This window comes from Mus caroli, unplaced genomic scaffold (genome assembly GCF_978045245.1).
Source record: "Mus caroli unplaced genomic scaffold, Mus_caroli_1 scaffold_17, whole genome shotgun sequence".
NCBI lineage: Eukaryota > Metazoa > Chordata > Mammalia > Rodentia > Muridae > Mus > Mus caroli.
Window position 1 is genome coordinate 19,786,171 of NW_028227272.1, and position 8,576 is coordinate 19,794,746.

Below are 8,576 nucleotides of genomic sequence, written 5' to 3' on the forward strand. Positions count from 1 at the left end.
ATAAACCATCGAATTCCACTTCCTGGTCCCCATAGGCTTGTTCAAACCCGTGAGTCTATGAGAGCCATATCTAGCCATAGCATAATTTAAAAAGTACATTTAATCCAACTTCTAAAATCTCCAGAATCTATAGCAGTACCAACAATGTCAAAAGTCTAAAGTAAAAGTCTCTTCTGAAATCCATCCAATCACTTAACTGTAATCCCCCAATCAAGATAGGAAACCAACTGGGCAAACTCCAAAGTCTGCATCACCATGTCTGATGTCAAAGCAGTCTTCAGATCTCCAACTCCTTTTTCATCTTTGTTGACTGCAACAAACTTCTTTTCCACTCCCTGCTAGCAGCATTCCTCGGGAGATATCCTATGGTCTGAAGGTCTTGGAGTCTCCAAGGCAGCTTCAATGTTACAGCTTCTTGTTTTATTGTCTGGGATCCACAGGTGATCTTCTGGACTCTTCCAAAGGGCTGGAGTCACTTCAGCTCTGCCCTCTGTAGCACTCTAAGCTCAGGTTGATCCACTCCACTGCTGCTGCTGCTCTTGGTGATCATTCCATGGTACTGTCGTCTCCAATACATGGTGTCTTCCACTGTAACTAGGCTTCACCAATAGCCCCTCATAGGCTATCTTTATGGTACCAAGCCTCAAATCCTTTGCATAACCCCTTCAGTTCTGGGCTGCACCTTCACCAATAGCCTTCCATAGTCTCTGACAGTGCTGAGCCTCAGCTGCTCTTCATGACTCCTTCATGCCTTCAAAACCAGTATCACTTGGGTGACTCTTATACATTACAAAGTACAGCTGCAACAGAAGTTACAACCTTGGCTATCTCTGGAACACAGCTGCTTTGTGCTCTCAGAAAACACTTCCCAGAAGAATCAACTCAGTGATGTTGGTCTCTTCTTAATCACCACTAATTTCGTAACTCCAGCTAATCAGCATCATTGTCCCAGTAGTCCCTTCTATTTTTCACTCTACAGCCAGAGCCACATGGCCGAAGCTGCCAAGTTCTGTTGCTTGCAGGAGCTGTAACATGGCCACCCACCAATTCCCTCTCTGCCTAAGCTTGGCTTTCCTGGAACTTGCCCGACATTTTCCTTTTTGTCTGGCTAGACAGTGAGCTTCCAGGATCCTCCTGTCTCTCCCTGCTACATGCATCTGTGGCCTCGTTCAGTTCCTCACAGGAGGGCTGAGGATTTGAGTCCCCATGGTTACAAAACAAACTATCTGAGCCATCTCCCTGGACCCTAAAACCCTTCTGAGTGAAGTTTGGGTTTGGTCCTAGCATCCTGGCTCAAGTTCTCCTGAATCTACAATACTTGTTCTTGCTTTCAGGCCTGGAACATGTGATCCATTTGAACTCCCTAGTTCTCCATGGAACTGACTCCTATACATTCTTCAAAGTTTGTCTCAGACTCCAAGTCCTCCAGGAATCCTTGCTAATCCCCACCCTCTACCCAGCCTCCTCCACCCATGTCTAAGCCAGAGCCTAACCTTTAGACTTTCTTTTGTGGTTAGGCTTAAAAAATTATAGTTTCTGCTTCCTAGGGCATGGGTATGCTTTTTAAAGCTCTTTTTAAAAAACACTTATTATTATTTTGTGTGTTGGATCTGTGAGCGCAGACCTGCAGGCCAGGGCACATACACGAAGGCCAGAGGTTAACTCTCAGAATCAGCTCTCTCTCTCACCACCTTTCTGGGGGCTCACCAGGTTCATGAAGCAAAGTGTTTTGCTCACTGAGACAGACATCTTGCCGGTAGGATAAGCTCTTTGGTTCTTCATCCTTAGCACACAGCACAGGGCCTGTCACAAGCTGATGCTTCCTGCACTGAGAACTTTGGATCTTACTCACTTGGAGGAATGCCCTTCTTTATCCGTCAGAATCCAGATCCATCACCCAAGGAAGAGCCCCGCATGTGAAGCTCAACAGCCCCTCCTGGTCATTGCACATGAGAAAGGCTTCTGTTTGCTGTGCTGCTAGCATTCCAGTGATGCTTGCTGCTGGTGACTCACTCACTGCTGTTGTGGGCTTTTATGTCCTTACAATCTTGCTGGAGAGACATTGTCCTCCAAGTAACACATCCAGCCTTGTACGCAGCTCCTACATGCCCCCCATACATATGAAACAAATAAGTAAGGGCCAACATTTGGGATCTAAATAAATAATTAATTTAAAAATAAAAATAAAATGGAATATTTTAAAATTAAAAAAGAACAAAATGAAGATAAAAAAATTATATACACCATTCATATTTACACAATACCTAGTGAGTAGAAACAGAGAAAAGTTGTTCACATTGGATTGCCTTTGACCCAGTTCACTCCCCATTGAGTCATATGTACTAAGACAATAATGAAGACAAAGCCACAACAATTAAACAGATGTATCCACAAGAATGTTAACTGAAGTGATGCTTACCAAGAGAAAAAAAAAATTAGAAACAATCTAAGTGTCTAACAAAGAGAGTTCTGGTTTGGATAATTGCATCAACTGTCCAAAAGCTTCCATGTAGGAATTAAAAATTAAACTATAGAAATGGGCTTATTTGTATGTTAGTTATTCATAATCTACTGTTGGTTTTATACTCAGGCTATAATACAAAGTTATAGTATTATGTTACTTTTGTATAAAATGGGCCTGGTATGTGTGTAGAAGATACTGAGTGATTGTTTACCAAGCAGTGCAGGGGCAGCGCTGTTTTCCACCTGCTTGCAGGTTTTCAGAGTTTCCAATAGCACACAAACCACACTGATGATGATCTTCTAATGAGAAGAAAAGTTTGGATAACGTGGAGTGAGTTTTTTCTGTGTCCTGTAGACCCAGGTCCATTATAGGCATAGATATTTTTGGACAAAGAGCAAGCAAGCAAGAAAAAAACTATTATGCGTTTCACTAGGCACACATTGTCTGCATGATCTGCTGTAAATTTGAATTGTTCATTTATTTTTAACTTAATTTTTTTCTTAAATTACATTTTTACTTATTTGTTCCATGTGCACAGGGGTAGGACGAGTTGTGCCCAAGGCAGGGTGTAATGGTCGTAGGACAATATGCGGCATAATTCTCTTCTTCTGTGGTAGATTCTGGACATTAAACCCGATCTGACTCAGCAGCAAGCTCCTTTATCCACTGGGCCAGCTTCTACATTTTCACTGATGAGAAAACAGGTAAGAGAAAAAAAATACCTGTTCCTCAAATCAAAGAGAGAATAGCAAATTCCACGTAGCAGGTCAACCATTTGTAAGTCCTCTGGCTGGTCTTCCCAACAGAGCATCCCTCCAGGTACCCTCCTCCCACTAGGACCCTCTAATCCAGGCCAGCATGATAGGGATGAAAACAAGCCAGTTCCTGAGATCATTGTCCTCTGATGTACCCTGGAGGCCAATGATCCTTGCATCAAGGAAACCAGATCAAACCATGGGGAGTTTGCCCTTGTAGTTAAAGGGTGTTTGCCTGAGGATTGACCCAACAAGACCCGTGATGACCAAGAACAATAAACACCACGTGCAGGCTGTGAAACACACTGGGTCGGGGATTCTTGGCTGGATGTGTGGCTCTTAGATCAATGTTGGATTTCTCAAGGCTTTGGCTACATCATTTCAAGAAAGTAAGCTTTGGTCTATCAACTCTCTGAGGGTCTGTCAATCTATAACCTCATGATCCTGATCAAATGTGGATCTTATTATGGGTATGACATCAGAGGGATGGACGCATACATTTTTAATGTCCCAAAGGTCTCGTGTCACCAACCATCAGAGAGAGGGAGAGGTTCACATCCCCAAGAGGAGGAAACTGGTTCTCAGAAAGAAATAATTAGTTAGACTTTTGATTAGCTTCCTTCATGGACTCTCAATGGTTCTTCTCATTCTCACCTCCCTCCCTCCCTCCCTCCCTCCCTCCCTCCCTCCCTCCCTCCCTCCCATTCATGTCCTTAAATATCCATGTGAGTATATTGCTATGTTTCCCAGGAAATCTATTAGGGCAAGTGAGTATTTTCTCTGACAAAGAGGCTAAAGCTGACACACTGTCTTCCTATGACAGAGTCACATGGGTCTGCTCAGCTCAGTCACAAGGCCTTTAGCCTGGCTCAGGAGTTGGACAATCATTGCCTTCCCAAATGCTAATTCTTTTCTATTTTAAGATTATTTTTTTAGTATGTATTGATGTTTTGCTTGCCTATATGTCTGTACCATGCCTGCAGTACTCATGCGGGCCTGAAAGATGCCCCGGAACCGGGCACGGAGCTCACCCACTCTGTCAAGGTCCAGAATAGGACTCTCCTGTTTTGCCTCTTCTCTTCCAACCTCTCTTCTTCACCTCCCACCTTGTGTCTTCTCACCCACACTTACTCTTGTCTCTCCTGTATGCTCTCACAGCATAGCTCAAGCACACACACACACACACACACACACACACAGAGGCTTGGTATCTCAACACTTGGTCACCAGTTTGTGGCACTGTTTGGGGAGATTTAGGAGAGTGACCTTGCAGGAGGAAGTCAGTCACTGAGAATGGCCTCTGAGATTATACAGTCACTTCTGACTTCCAGTTCTCTCTCTCTCTCTCTTTCTCTCTCTCTCTCTCTCTCTCTCTCTGTTTGATGTTTGCAGCTATGAGCATACAGCTTCCTGACTCCCTGTCATGATGGACTCTTATTTCCCTGAAACAAAATAAGCTCTTTCTTAAGTCACTTTTGGTTATGGTCCTTCAAATCAATCGCCTCTCCCAGAGTTCCACAGAAAATGATGCCTTGGCCTTGTTGATATGCCATATCAGAAAACCTATGCAATCAGTTTCTCCCAATATCAATGCTTTAATATTGATCATTTGATTAATGTGGTATCCTACAGGTTTCACTGTTTCATAGTTACATTTTCCCCCATGAAAATTGAGAAATAATCTGTGTGGGTCAGCAGTTAAGAGCAAGTAACACAGAGAACCAGAGTTCCATTCCGAGCTCCTGCAGTGGACAGTTCACAGGCAAATGCTTGTAACTCCAGTTCTAGGGGATCTGATGCCCTCTTCTGACCTCCAGGAGCACTACACTCACAAGCGCGCGCGCGCGGCGCACACACACACACACACACACACACACACACACACACACACACATTCTTTAGAAAAACCAAAAGGTGTTATCTGTGAGGAGACAGTTAAGAGACTCTGCTTCCTATGTTTAGCAGATGTTGATGGTCCTTGCCTGGATTACTTACCACAATAGTAGCTACAGAATGGTGACTTTGAAATGCCACTGGCTATATACTAAAGGATTTATGAGTCACTATTTTTTTTTCAGTTTACTGTAGTATATTACTGTCATTGTTTATTTTTATGTTCAGGTTTCCCAAGGGTTGACAGTGACTTCCCTTCAAGTGAGTTCTTTTACAGAAACGTACTCTGTGTACCTCTTACTTTCTGCACAAGGCCAGCTTATACCCTCCGTTTCCTCAGAATCAACCATGACAAAGGGCCTGGGTTTCTAATAAAGACTGGCATTGAACTGGCTTTGGTGGCTCACACCTTTAATACCAGCACTCAGGAGACTGAGACAGGCAGATATCCGTGAATTCAAAGTCACCCTGGTCTACATAGTAAGTTTCAGGATAGCCAAGCCTATGTAGAAAGACCCGATCTCAAAAACAAAAATTAAAAAAAAAAAAAAAAAAAAGACTAAGATTGAAACGCCAGGTTCAGCTCTGGGTGGGCTTGTTGCACTGTAGTCTCCGTGCTTCTAGGCCTTCTCAGCCAGCACAGGAGGAAAGAATCATTATCTCCGACGGCCCGAGTCAGGTTCTGAATTCTCTTGCTGCCTCTAGAACCAACCCCAAAGCCTAGAGTCCCCTCATTCTCCCTCACACATTCTTCCTCAGTGAGAACCTTCCTTCCCAGCAGTTTCCTCAACATCACAATGCATGCAAACACCTTTTTAGAATTTGCCATACCTTTTCCACCCTGGAAAAGCAAAATATTCCATTCTTACCATTAGTCTTTTAGGCTGTTGTGTGGTCAAAGAACTGCATTCAAGAATAACTGTTCCGAAGGGTGAGTTGTGGGTTTATATCTTCTGCTGTATCCAGGTTTCATCTGAAACACAAGCATCTTCCTTTTTGTTCCCATCTAATTTTGTTATTCCGCCCCCCCACACACACACACACTCAACTTTAACTAATTTTACAGTTCTGAGCATGGCCAACAGTAGCAATGTTCTAAAATTCAAAACTATACAGAAAGGAATACTCAGAAAATACTGTGGATTTGGAGGAATTGACGTTTGTTTCTTAGTTGTGCTTTGAACATTCTCTGGGTCACTGCTAGGTGTACCTGCCCCCCAGTAGGATTCCCTGGGCCTTCCAGTCACACCTCCTCTAAGCACCACTTGACTGCAAACCTTACCGTGACCCTTCATTTCCGCCAGCAGGCAAGTGAGCTGAGCTTCTGCCTCAATATGCCTGAGCCGGGGCCCTTGCGTGAGAACCCGGGTGGTCAGATTGACTTCTGATGATTTCACAGCTATTCACACGGAATTAGAAAGGATACTTGCTTTGTGCTAACACGGCTATAAAACAGGATGACGGGACCTTTGATGCAGCCGCCCTCCTCTCCATTCCACGTGAGCGTCCTGGACTTACCCATGCCCAGCCTGCTGCGGGCAGCCAGAGCCTTTCTGGGTCACTGTGTGTACAGTACTGACTATGGTGAGATTCAGCAATAAAGCCACCTACTGAGTGACAGCCATGGGCATCAGCAGCTCTGGGTGGAGAAGGCCCTGTGCAGGGAAGCCACACCCTATGGGTGGGACCCAAAGTGCAGGCAAAGCATTGGGAAAAGCCCAGGCAGAAACAAAGTGCTGGGCGGCTCCTTGGGAAGACACGGAACCTAATTAGAGCTTATTCTCTCTAGGACCTTCCTCTAATTCATAGTTAGGGTGTATGCCAGCCCTGAAACTCAGCTAAGCAGGGTATTATTCCTGGAGTTCTGAATGATGGCGCACTCTGTGTTTGCAAGATATAAAAGGGCAGTCCGAGGGAGAAGCTGCCATCATCCTTTGCAGCTCCATCGGGAACACCTGGAGAGGATCCCTCCAGTTTGTTAATTAACAAACAAGCACCTTATTTATACACCAGTTGCTCCTGTGAGTTGGTCTCCTGGCCGAAGCGACTCTGGGTCCTCAGGAAAGCCTGGCTGTCAGAGCTGCAGGACTGGGCCCCACCTTCCGTGGTCCTTCCTGTCTTAGATCAACGGGACTGTGAGTATGTGACATGCGTGGCTATCTTCCCTGCCCACTCCTTACTTTTTAGACTCTTTTTTGGGGGGGGGAGGGGGAGTACAGAGGCCAAATCCATAGCCAAGCACAGTTCACTGGTCCTCACACCCAGCCCACGTGTGTGTGGAAAATGCTTCCTGCATTCCCATTGGTGAGTACTGAACTGGAATTAAGCCCCAGGCCTGCGTGAACCCAGCATCTGTATTACTGGCCTCTTCACAACAAGGATTTTTACGGGAAATCCCACTCATGATGCAATAGGATCACGTTCCCGCGGGAGCATGGTGGATAGATCTGTGTGCATTACACAGCCTAAACTTTTTCATACATTGCTGAAATGTGATTCAAGTTCCGTAGAGCCAGGTTCTAGGAGCAGCCCCTGCTAGAGATGGAATGGCACCCTGTGCATCGAGGGGGCAGAGTGCCCTCCCATCAGGGCTAAATGGGCCCTTAGTAATCGCATGGTTGAAAGCCCTACACAGTTGAGGAAACTGGGCTTAAGTGTTACATCACTAGCCTAGCTCACGCAGACCAGGGCTGAAGCAGGGTCCTGGTCAAAGTTCAGTTTACCATGTGGTTTAGCATCCTTTCAGCATCCTTTTACCCCGTTTGCATCTCTTTCATTAAAATTGCACCAATGGCTTCTACCTAAGTGTACTGGGTACATTTCCTCAGGCATTGGACACTCCAGCCCAGACCCGACTGAGGTGTGTTCACTGCTGGCTGAAACTAAATCTCTGCTGAACCTCAGAGTTTGGATATCTGATTTTTTTTTAATTAATAAAGGAAAACTTAAGCACATTTAAATTGAAAAAAATTAAAGCATTCATCAATTTATGAGTCCCAGTATTGTGGGAGGGTAAACTTGTACAATTTAGCTGTAGAAACAAGGGAAGATAAATGAATTTTATTGGTTAGAGTAGAAAGCTCCTGCCTAGAGGTTATTATTTGTTTGTTTGTTTGTTTATTTATTTGTTTATTTGGTAGAGATTTAAATTCCAGAGCCCCCACAATCTAATGGTCTCCCAATTTGTGTTGTTTTTCTTAAAGTAACCATTTCTGACTTCGATACCCATTTTTTCTCGAATTATTCCCATTTGAAAACACAACCGGGAGCGTGTTGGGAAAAAAAAAAAATTGGTAACTCAGGGTTGGAATCATTCTAAACAACACGTGGCATGAGCCAACCCAGGAAAAACAGGTCTTTAAAGATATTTCTAAATTGGAAAAAAAAAAAAAAAGAAAGAAAGAAAGAAAGAAAGAAAGAAAGAAAGAAAACACAACCAAGAGCTCACTTCTGTAGAACTGTAA

General features: G+C 44.2%; 1 long non-coding RNA gene across 1 annotated transcript; it reads right to left on the bottom strand.

Moving 5' to 3' along the window:
* Positions 1-3,020: 3,020 nt before the first annotated feature.
* LOC147000608 (uncharacterized) lies at positions 3,021-7,245 on the bottom strand. Its single transcript, XR_015045671.1, has 3 exons — positions 7,110-7,245; positions 5,982-6,085; positions 3,021-3,153 (listed from the first exon to the last, which is right to left on the bottom strand). It is a non-coding gene; the product is annotated as an uncharacterized LOC147000608 (long non-coding RNA).
* Between the last annotated feature and the right edge of the window lie 1,331 nt (positions 7,246-8,576).